General features: G+C 44.6%; 1 pseudogene; it reads right to left on the bottom strand.

Annotated features, from left to right (window-relative positions):
• Positions 1-1,267: 1,267 nt before the first annotated feature.
• On the bottom strand, positions 1,268-1,381 carry LOC136646918 (5S ribosomal RNA; annotated as a pseudogene).
• Positions 1,382-10,967: the final 9,586 nt, after the last annotated feature.

The raw sequence follows: 10,967 nt of genomic DNA, 5'->3' as shown, positions 1-10,967 counted from the left end.
AAGGTACGGCCATGTTTGTTCCCTTACCTTGCATTGCCCTTATGTCAGTGCTGGAAAGTGGGTTAGGATTGCACCCACAGTGCCTGAAGTAATGAGTATCAGTGGGCTAACAAACATATGCTCCTTCCATCCTTGATATTCCTCATAACACAGCCTATCTTTAAATGCGACATACCTCAATTAGTTCATAATTGCTGTCCTCACCATATGAATTATGCATGATTGGATGCAAATGCAGGTCTTTCCTGGCTCCAAACAAATTGTAGGCAGTCGCAGGACCCAGAGTAATTACAGAAGCAATCCCCTCAGGACTCGAACCGGAAATGAGTGTTATCTGGTTTACAGGCACTGGAGGGGTTTCGATTATGCCCCTGTGCTAGTCTCTGTATTAGGCCACTGCAGAGGCACACAAGTCAGTCTTGATGGTAATTGAGGGCTAGATCAGTTCTTCATGCCAGTCTCCAAGGCTATGAAGAAAATATTCCAGTTGACACCACTGGAGGATGTGGCTGCTGCTCATTAATCTTCATTGAGGCAAGTTTTATTCTCGATATGGGTGCATGACTTGAAATTGTTTTGTTTAATGAAAGTATGATTTGAGGAGATGACTGATAACACATCGAGAAAATCCTGCATAATGCCACGGTCTGAATTATTTAAAAGGTGGCATCGCTTTGGAATCTGGAAACAGCATGAGTTACTCCTTGCCATCTGTGCACATTACAAGATGTGGATGAACAAAGAGAGATCTAAAAGCATTCCAAAGACAATGCTTAGTTAAAATGTCATCCGAAACCGTGAGAGCTTAAAATAAACTATGACCCCAATCCATATATAATTATGTGCAGCACTGGATGTGCAACCTGAGAGCCCTTGGGTATCCACATTGCCCTCTCTATTGCCATTGTGACTACGTTCTGCACCCCGTTCCCTATTGCTCTGAATGCCTGAAGTCCAAATATCTATTGGGATATGTGATTGGTCTCTTCATTCTGGATAGTCATGAATAAAGCATACAGCCTGTTAGCCCATCAAGAGGATGTGATGTCACAGTGAGGCTTGGCAGGCAGAAATACCATGGACCCTCTGGGTGTCACTGGCCTCGCTGCTCTAGAGCCAGAATTCCAGAGCCAATTAACAGTGGCTGATGGAGCTGTGACGTCTGTTCATTTCATCTAGCGATATGCAGATATCCATAAACTGAGAAATTTCACTTGCTTTAGATATGTTTGGTTGGCAACCTTCAGTCTCGAAAGACTATGGTATAAGCCTACAGCACCCGGTATTCCCAGGCGGTCTCCCATCCAAGTACTAACCAGGCCTGACCCTGCTTAGCTTCCGAGATCAGACGAGATCGGGCATGTGCAGGGCAACAGTTGGTTTCCTTTGAAAATCCTCAGGACTTTTTCTCTGGGAAGAACCCTGACAATTTCACTGAATCAAAATTTCAGTGCCCACCCGAATTTCTTTTCCGCCACGAAAAATCACTAGGTGGTCTTCAGCAAGCCATGACTCTCTTAACCTCAACTTCATGTTGCAACGTATTAATGATACTGACTGAACATGTTAAATGAGCTATAAAAATGTCAAGCATTATCTGTAGGTATTGCCTACATGTCCTTGTGGGTTTTCAAACGACACTTTGTGGATACAATTGGCTTACCACCTGCAAAGCCTTTTGACAGAACCAGGCAGGGGGGTGACTGTTGCTTATGCTGCATGATGGTTTTCCAGCAACTAAGTAATTATTTTTAATTTACAGAATCCTTTTCCAAATCTGAAAGCATGCATACAAGGGAAGTCTTTAAAATATGAAATATAAATGATGCAACAACTCCCCCCATTATAGCCCAGCTTAACCCTTGTGAAACAAAGGTGTTGAAAACAAAAAAAGAGGAATTGCCAGGAAGACTTTATTGGAGAGGATTCTACAAATGTGGTTCCATGACCACCAGAACAGGAAAATTATGCAGTGCACTTCTATCAAAGTCCTCAAAACTCCATACAGGATATGGGGAGACTTCCCCTATCAAGGCCTGCACAATTTATGAGCTATCAAGCCAAGCTCAACCTATCGGTTATACAGTGCAGCTTGCGAGGTTCATGACACCCCTTTCCCCTCAATTTAGCCAGCACTGGCAGCAAAAGCCAACTGCTGGTCAAACAACATGCACAGCTGGGCAGGTTCTCTTTGGCTAGGAGGGTCACAGCTTGTTTAGGCCTGACTGACCACATGATATGAGAGCAGTGGCCACATGTAGAGAAATTTACAACAGCCACCTCCCGATACTGCTTTCTGTGCTGTGACAGTTTTCAGGTGTGACACGCATAAGAATGGGTATGCCTTCGCTTGTTTGTTACACGGTGTGCGCAGAACGACTGTGTGTGAATGCATGTGCATTCTGTGCCTGGCAGATAAACAAGGTGTAAGAACACGGCACATCATAGGGAATCCCATACTTGTCAAATATGCCACATTGTCTAAATAGCTCCAAATACAGCTTCTTCAGGTTCTGCCCAGTGAGCCACTACCTCCCCAAAATAGCGAGTCACATCACAAAGCGCATTTATTCCATACCAGCCATCTGATCCGGTTCTTTTTTTGAGAAGCCACCAACAAAACTCTGACCCCCTTGCACGCACACACACAATACAGTCACTCATGCATTTAGAGCCATAAACCCCCAAAGGTCGTTTCCATGACAACCCTGCGGTCCTTAATGACCCTGACAGTTCAATGATTTTGTTTTGTTTGAGAGTGAAGGAATAATAAGTCTTCTCCAGTCCCCCACCCCCCAGCAATCCCCTTCACTACACACCGATATGCTGTTCATTATCTGATTCTGGGATCAGCCCTGGAGACAGAGCAGCAGCCAGCTCTGAAAGACAAGAGCCTCGCTGCAGACAAAGAACAGTCAAGGCACCGAGCGTGCTCCGCATACTGCCACATCCGCAGCCTCATTAATTCCATCACTAGCCCAATGAGTTTAAGCAAGTGCCAGGGGTATTACAATGGTTTGTAGCAATATGTTGCATAAGTGAGCCCCAAATCTCTGTGCAGTTATTTAGAAAGTACATCTCGCGTACCACTAACAGGGAATGCTTTTATTAATGATGTATACCAGAAATGCTGCTAAGCCGTCGGCTGCTACTCGGCGGCAAGGCCTATAATTTTAATGATGTGATGAATAAGGCAATTAATGTACTTCAGTCTATTTCCCACATGCATCATATTTAACTTCGGAAAGCTAAAGAGATTTCTGAAGGAGAGAAGAAGAAAAAATGTATTGTTAAACGGAAACATTCCCCTTCTCTGAATGCAGAATGCCTGCATCTGTTGCAGTGGAACTGAAGTTCCTTGTTCTTTAACTCCAAAGTGGCTGGAGGCACCTGCACAGAGCCACTCTTAGGGATCATCTGGAGGGCTGTCAACTGAGTAGAGCATCTTTTAGCTGATTAATGGCTGGCCATTCCATCACTCAATTGCTCACATGTAGACAAATTGCATTTCAGGACACCCCTGCATGCTTTTTTCTTTTCTTACTGGAGGAAGCATGCAAAGTAACTGACAGATGTAACAATTAAAAGGTACCCCTTACGTTAGATCAGGGAGTGGCCAACCTCTCAACTTTAGGGCTCCTGGACCTTTAACAACGGTGTGGAATAAGGAGCTTCAGCAGGTGCAGCTTGTCATCTCACAGCTGCATCTGCTGAAATTCCCTCTTCTACAGCATTGTTAGTCCAGGAGTCCTAAAGTTGAAAGGTTGGCCACCTCTGTGTCAGATGGAAAGCCATCTTTCATTTTTTTTCTTTTTTATTCATTCCCTAAAATAGAAACTAACATACCAGAATCAAAACAACCTCAAAAACAAATACATGTGCCCTTACCTGTTCACTCCACTGACAAAAACTTACCTTCCCTTGTTAAAATTGCCTCCCTTTAACTAATTAGGTGGAGCCTAAGTTGATACATCTACTGACTAAGGGCCCAATCCTATCCAACTTTCCAGCACCAATGCAGCCCCAAGGTAAGGGAACAAACATTCCCTTATTTTGAGGAGGCCTCCATGACTGTCCCACCACATCAGGATGCAGCATATGTCCCATCGGCACAGCTGCATTGGTGCAGGAATGTTGGATAGGATTGGGCCCTAAACCTCTAAGCATGCAGTCCTAATAAGTTAGCAGTTCCCATACTGTAGGTCCAACTGTGGGTTGTGACCCAATTTTTGGTGGTTCGTGAAACTGACAGTGCAGATTAGGCTCTGTGCATCAAGGGTTAAACAAGCTGCTACTTATGGGGAGGGAAGCCCTGCTGCCCAATCATCATTATAGCCACACCCCTTGGCATTTATAAATCAGGCAGCAATCTCTAGGCCTCTAATAAGTTTGAGAACCACTGACTTAAATTATAGATCCCAAGCAATTTTGTATTATATCCCAGCATTTAAATGTTTACAATTACACTCCTTCACCACTGTCCCCACAGTAATGAAACAAACATCCATATTATACTTTCATCTTATTTTTACACACACACTCTGAGTGTGAAATTAAATCTTGGACATGCTGTCTTCCAACCACGTATTCCCCCTGTATCCCCCTCTTCCAGCGGTTTTGCCCCCAGATGCGTGTTTGCTGCATTGCAGGGGGAAAAATGGGTGACGGAAGAGGCAAGCCCCCCCACTTGCCTGCAAATTGCATGCTTCCCCTACTGCTTTGCAGCTGTTCAGCGGCAATTGGGATTCCCAGACCTGTGTCTGCCACTGAATGTCTAGTTCCACTTGAGTGTATTGATGGTGAGTCATCTTTGTGGGCTATTCACTGCATTGGTCTCTTGGAATCCATTATAACAACTTGAAAGTTCCTTTTCATAACAGCTGCTAATCACTAGAAAAGTCTGTTATAGCACTTGGGAAATTAGCAGGGTAGAGAGAAACCACAATCGCCGCTGCACACAATCGGATTCTGTCCGTGAACACAAGAGGCACTTGAAACACACATTCTGCAACAAGTGAAAACAGTACTCTGTGCTGCTCAAATTCTCTGCTCAAAAGACACTGCCATGATCAATGCAACCATGCTCATGAGGGAGACACTCCTTCACTTAGGGACCCTCCCCCCATGTCTACAGCTGGCTCTACTCCAGGTATCTGCAGCTGCATTTGATTTCAGTTTGGCTGTAAGTGCTCTTTAAGGGGAACACATTTAATCTCTACAGTCCTCTATGTATGCTGTGTTCCCAGAACAAATTTTTATCTTATTTTTTTTTCCAGACATAGGATTGCCTGCACAAGTTACCATCACAAGCACAAGCATCATGTGTGAATGAACAATTCCTTTGACAAGCAGCTGGACACACCCGTGAACAACAGTGTTACAAATCTGGCTTGTAATACCAAAGAGTTTCCTAGCAATCTAGTGAACATTCTGGAAGTGCCTGACAGTTCACGGGCCTGCCCTGAAGCCAGTCATACATGTCTGTCATTCACAAAAGCAGTGTGCTTGTATGCACAAAACCTACTGGATCAGAGCAAAGGTCCATCAAGTCTTTCATTCTGTTTCTGGAAACCCCACATGCAAGGCATGAAGGCAAAAGGCCTCTGCTACCATTGGCTCCCTGGCAACTGCTGTTCAGCAGCTTTCTGCCTTTGAAACTGGAGGTTCCACCTAGCTATCTTGACTAGTAACCAAGAGAAATTCTCTTCCTCTGTGAATTTATCTATTCTTGTTTCAAGCGAATTTAAACACTTGCCATCAACACATCCCATGGGAGTGACTTTCATAAATTAGTTGTGTGTTATGTAAAGAACTTCTTTCCCCTTTCTGACCTCAATCTCATGCCAGTAAATTGCACTAGATGACCTCAGATTCTATGAGACAGAATGAAGAAAGACATCTTTCCATCTATAATTATATAAACCTTCTCCCTAGTCTTTTTTCTCTAAACAAAGAGTATGCAGGCAGGATGAAAAACAATCCACAAATATACCGGTGAGAGTCAGCGAGATTCAAGATGGTGCCACCTGGCTGAGCCAGGAAGAAGAGCCTGCATGGGCATCATGATCCAGGTACGTTTAGGAACCGCTGACCTCTTTAGTTCAGTGTGTTACTAGGAATTTGACGGCCCAATCCTGTTTGTGGGATATGATGATGAATCTCGCAATCTGTTATTGTAGGCCTTGGACCACTGGCATGGCAGGTGCTCCACAGAGGTGCCACCAGTGCAAAAGTTGGGAGGCTGTGCATGGGTGACAGCAGCCTGCAGAACCTCCACTGTCAATGGGAAGTTGGCAGTGGGGGGGGGGTTAATTGGAGCAGATTGGGAGCAGGAGGAGTGCATCTCAGTGGCAGACACGCACACTGGATCTTATCCCCTTTTCCAGGCCTGAACATGCCCCTAGAAGCTCTTCAGACTTATGCCAGCCAAAGAGCTGGTATAGGTCTTAGGAGTCCCATTGGGGAGAAGGCAGCAACTAGTCCTCCCTCCACAAGTGCAGCATTGCTCCACCCACCTAGCCACCTCACTTGAGGTTTCCTCTAGATTAGAGTGGCTTTTTCATGATCACAGTTACACTCATGAGTCTAAAAAGGGATCCTAAGAGATGCTCTAGGCCTTCTCCTTCTACTGCTCTGTGTCATCTTAAAATGATGAGAGTGCCAAGATTAGAAGAAGGAGCCATGGTAGTGCAGAGCGAGGCTGAATAAGGGGGAGTGGAGGAAGCCAGCAAGCACATTTCTGCCACTTCCTGCCAAGCTGCTGCCCGAGGGCCCAATCCTATCCAAATTTATAGCACCGGTGCAGCTGCAATGCAGCCCTGAGATAAGGGACCAAACATTCCCTTACCTTGAGGAGGCCTCAGTGACTGCATCCCCACCAAAGAAGGCAGCCCATGCCCCATTGGCACCACTGCACCAGCCCTGAAAAATTGGATAGGATTGGGTCTTAAGGTGGCTGCCTGACAATATAATTAGTGGGCCTTCTGTGACTCCACCTGGAAATGTTCCGACCCACCCCACCCCACCCGCCTTGTTGCTGGTTTTCAGAAAATGGTGCAATGGTGTATCTTTTTAATGGTGTTATCTGTCCAGCTTTAGCTGTGAGTTTTCCATACAAGTAGTAGGTCTGAATGGGGATCCACAGTCTCTTTTCTATCCACAGATATGTCCATCCAGTGCACTGGGGCTCATGAGTATGCAGTGAGAATGTGGAACCAAATCAACCATATGTATGAAGTACCTTTGCTGGATAAAAATGGCAATGTGCCAAGTTTGAATTTCTGCCATCCTGAATGTTTGTAATTTAAGTCTTTTTTTTTTACCTTTTTTTGTGTTAACTGGTTATTGTGGTTATTATGTTCATGAATGAATGTGCCTCCATGTTTGTTATGTGCCACTCATTAACCAATGGGCACCAGAGTCATTTCTGTATGTTTCTCGTTTACCTTCATGGAAATTAGAAGATTTATCTTAACCAAAAATAGAGACATCATATTTTCTTTGTATTTGTCAGGTTAAAGCTGATTCTCATTGAAACTGCAAAAGTTCAATGAACTTGGACCAATGAACCATCTTTTTTATTACTCAGATTGTCAAGCATGTAATCTATGGAAATTTGTCCAGGCCTCCAAAAGGTGAATTTGAAGTAGTAATGCTATTCATCTCAATTGTAGATGTTTATGCAACTCACTGGCAGAACCTGAGACGTTCAGACTCAAGCTTCCCCTGCCAGGAGGCAAAGGACCTAGAGCCCAATCCTATGCATGTCTACTCAGAAGGAAGTCCCATTATAATCAATGGGGCTTACTCCCAGGAAAGTGTGGATAGGATTGCAGCCATAGTGTTGTTAAAGAACAACATTGTACAGAATATTGTATCCAAGTTTCAGGCTAATTTCTTTAGAATGGAACTTTCCTTGTTTAATTACAGAACTTCATTCAAGCATTCTGTCCTTTTAAAAAGTTTCTGGATTCTATTTTTATTGAAAAATAATGTGTTTACCTAATCCGGGTCTAAAAAAAATATGAGTTATGTTGGAAGGGTCAGTTGTATTATTGGGATGCCTCTGCATACCATCACAGTCCACTCTTTTATCAGACAATCTTCACTTGGGAATGCAGACCACAAAAAGATGATCCCCTGATCACTGAAAACTATGCCAAGACACTTGATGATGATGATGATGATGGCTATCTGAGCCATCTTGATGATGATGGCTTGATGATGGTGACTCTGAGCTTCCCTAGAATTCAACATTGTGTACCTGCAGATTGCAGAAGACCTTGGTCTTCCAAGAAGTTAATAATCTGTATGCGCTCTTCCCGATAGTTAGTCTGTTTCTTTCACAATTGGGTTAATCTCTAAGTAAAATTGTGGAAGCATGCTTAGTTAGCTTTAGCACCTGTTAGCAAAGAAGCTTCCCTTGTTGTTATCATATCTTGAGATGCTCTGGGCACCAGGCCAAGGTCACACACGCTGATGAAGCCACATCTCAGAGAGTTGCATCATCTACTTTTTTTTTTACTTTTGTCCTTTTGTATATAAAGGTCCTTTTGTATATAAAAAGCTTAGAAATTACCATTAGGCTGCAATTCTATGCACTTTTTCCTAGAAGTAAGCCCCATTGAACTGAAAGGGACTTACCTCTGAGTAGACATGCATAGGATTGGGCTGTAGGCAGCTGCGACACATACACAGACCATGAGAGGAACACAGCTGTAGGAGGAGGGCCACTTCTGTTTTGGCAGGCTCAAGAACCTTGCATATCAATCTTTTTGTTTGAGAGATTTTGTTTGTGCATAAATCCTGGTTTCTGTCTTCATTCACCCATTAGTCTGTTCCTTATCTCTGTATCTGAAAAGAACCTTTGTCTTTCTGGCAATGCATCTTCCTAGAGTACTTACCCACTGGTTACAAAACTGAAATCTGTTGTGCGAAGGCACTTTGATCACTAGGTAAGTCTGAAAAATGTTTTGCTTATCTCCGGCTGCAGTCCCATACACACTCTCCAGGGAGTGAGCTTCATTGAACGTAACAGAACTTACTTCAGGGCAGACATGCATAGGATTGTGCTTCTAATCTTACTCTTGTGTGAGGAGGCTGAAGTAGATTTCTCTATGTTTTCTACCCTGAATTGCTCTCTTCTGTTTGCATAATACCCCACACTGCTTTTCTGTGATGTGTAACTAGTGAAAACTTGATTCCTGATACATGCCTAGCAGAACATTGTCTCTTCAGCGCTGCCTTGGCTGTGAAACTTCCACAAAGCTTGATTAAATCAAAGGTGTTGGGGAGGGGCAAGAGATAGGGCACTCAGATGAGAGACATAAATGAAAAGTAATTACATCAGAGCCAGACAAATTGGCAAGTTGACGGAAATGTAAGCAAAGCTAAGTAGCATTTAATTTTCCCATATTAATTAATTAGGTTCCTTCCTTTCCATAAGGTTTGACACATTGGGCCATTGTCAAAACAGGAAGGACAGTTAAGCCCAGAGTATTTAAAGAGCTTATTGGCCTGGTAAAGGTTGAAGTGGGGGGCGGAAGAGGGCGAGGCACTTCCAGGTTTTGGTGTCAAGGCTCTCAGGCATACAGGTTTTTAAGGGCTAGCAAGTACCTTGGAGCAAGCAGACAATGCAAAGTACTATTCAAATAACCACTTTTCTACTGTTCCCAGGCTATAAATCCTAAAGTTTCAAAAACTGAGGGGATAAAATCTGGCATATGCCTTTGCTGCTGGATTCACCCTCATGCTTTCCACCCCCAACTCCTCCCCTCCCCACCCAGTAACACCCCCAATCCTCCCACTACCTTCACCTCTTGCTCCCATTACTGACTTACTGCAGGCACAGCAGGGTCTGCTGGAAAAACTTCTGTGCTGCCGCCTATTGCGGCAGTGCTGACAGAATGGTCACAATGGAGCTCTGTGCGTACGATCAACCACCATTTTATAAGAGCAGAAGACATTTCCGCTGTCATAAAGCCCTCCCCTGAAAGCCAAATCCTGCATAGGTTTGGGCTGCCAATATAATTAAAACCAGCATAGCTCTCCACCATGATTTGCTGTCTTCCAAAAATTTCATAGCCTTTTCACTCTACTCCCCCAGCAGCACTTTCAGAGTAGAGAAGCAGCCTACAGTTCACTTAAATAACCTGCCAGGAGAGAGAGAGAGGAAAGGAAACTGCAGTGGTGGACCTGCCATTAATGGGAAGGGGCAAATGTTCCAGGCACAAAGCCATGCACGCCTCTAGGACCGTGCAGAAGCGTCTCTGAGGCTCCCGCATGGTCAGAAGCTGTGCTTCCAGTTTTCCGGAAGCACAGTTTAAGAGCCCCTAGAAGCTTCAGTAGGCTTCCCCAGTGTGTCCTGGAGTCACACAAGCTCTGTGCACTCCAGGTAAGTGGGGGGGGGGGTGATGTGTGGATATGCAGGTGGGAGGCAGTCAGGGCGGGGAACTGAGGAGGTTCACCACTGGGAAACTGCTTCATCCCCTTGCTGCACTAAAGAAGACTGCTGCCAGCTGTCCTGCGTAAACCCACATTTATGAGATTTGCTGGGCATAGTAGCCACTGCTGCCTCAGTACAGGTGTGCATCACTGATGTTCCAACTAGCAACGGACCGCATATACGATGGTCCCTCAGTGGTCTGCCAACCTGGGAGCCTGTCCTGAGCATTCCAAAACCACCCCACCATTGCTGTCTGCACATCTAAAGGCTGCTCCTCCTGCCAGAAATCATCCTAGCAGGCATCGGATGGGGTTAGTTGATGGGCAGCATTCCAGACGTCATAAAAGTGGGATGGTTTTGGAGCACTCTCAATGGGCTTAGGGTGAGGCTTCCAAGCTTGGACTTGTTTGATCAAAGACACCATCAGTTAACAATGGTCTTTGGGGAACGTATTCCCATCATTAACCAACACATACCTGTACGCAATCTTTGTGTCACAATCCTAGGTAGGAAACAAAAGGTT

The sequence above is a fragment of the Tiliqua scincoides genome, chromosome 3 (assembly GCF_035046505.1).
Source record: "Tiliqua scincoides isolate rTilSci1 chromosome 3, rTilSci1.hap2, whole genome shotgun sequence".
NCBI classification, from domain to species: Eukaryota; Metazoa; Chordata; class Lepidosauria; order Squamata; family Scincidae; genus Tiliqua; species Tiliqua scincoides.
Note: the sequence above shows the minus strand (reverse complement) of the source record. Positions and strands in the feature narration are given on the sequence as shown.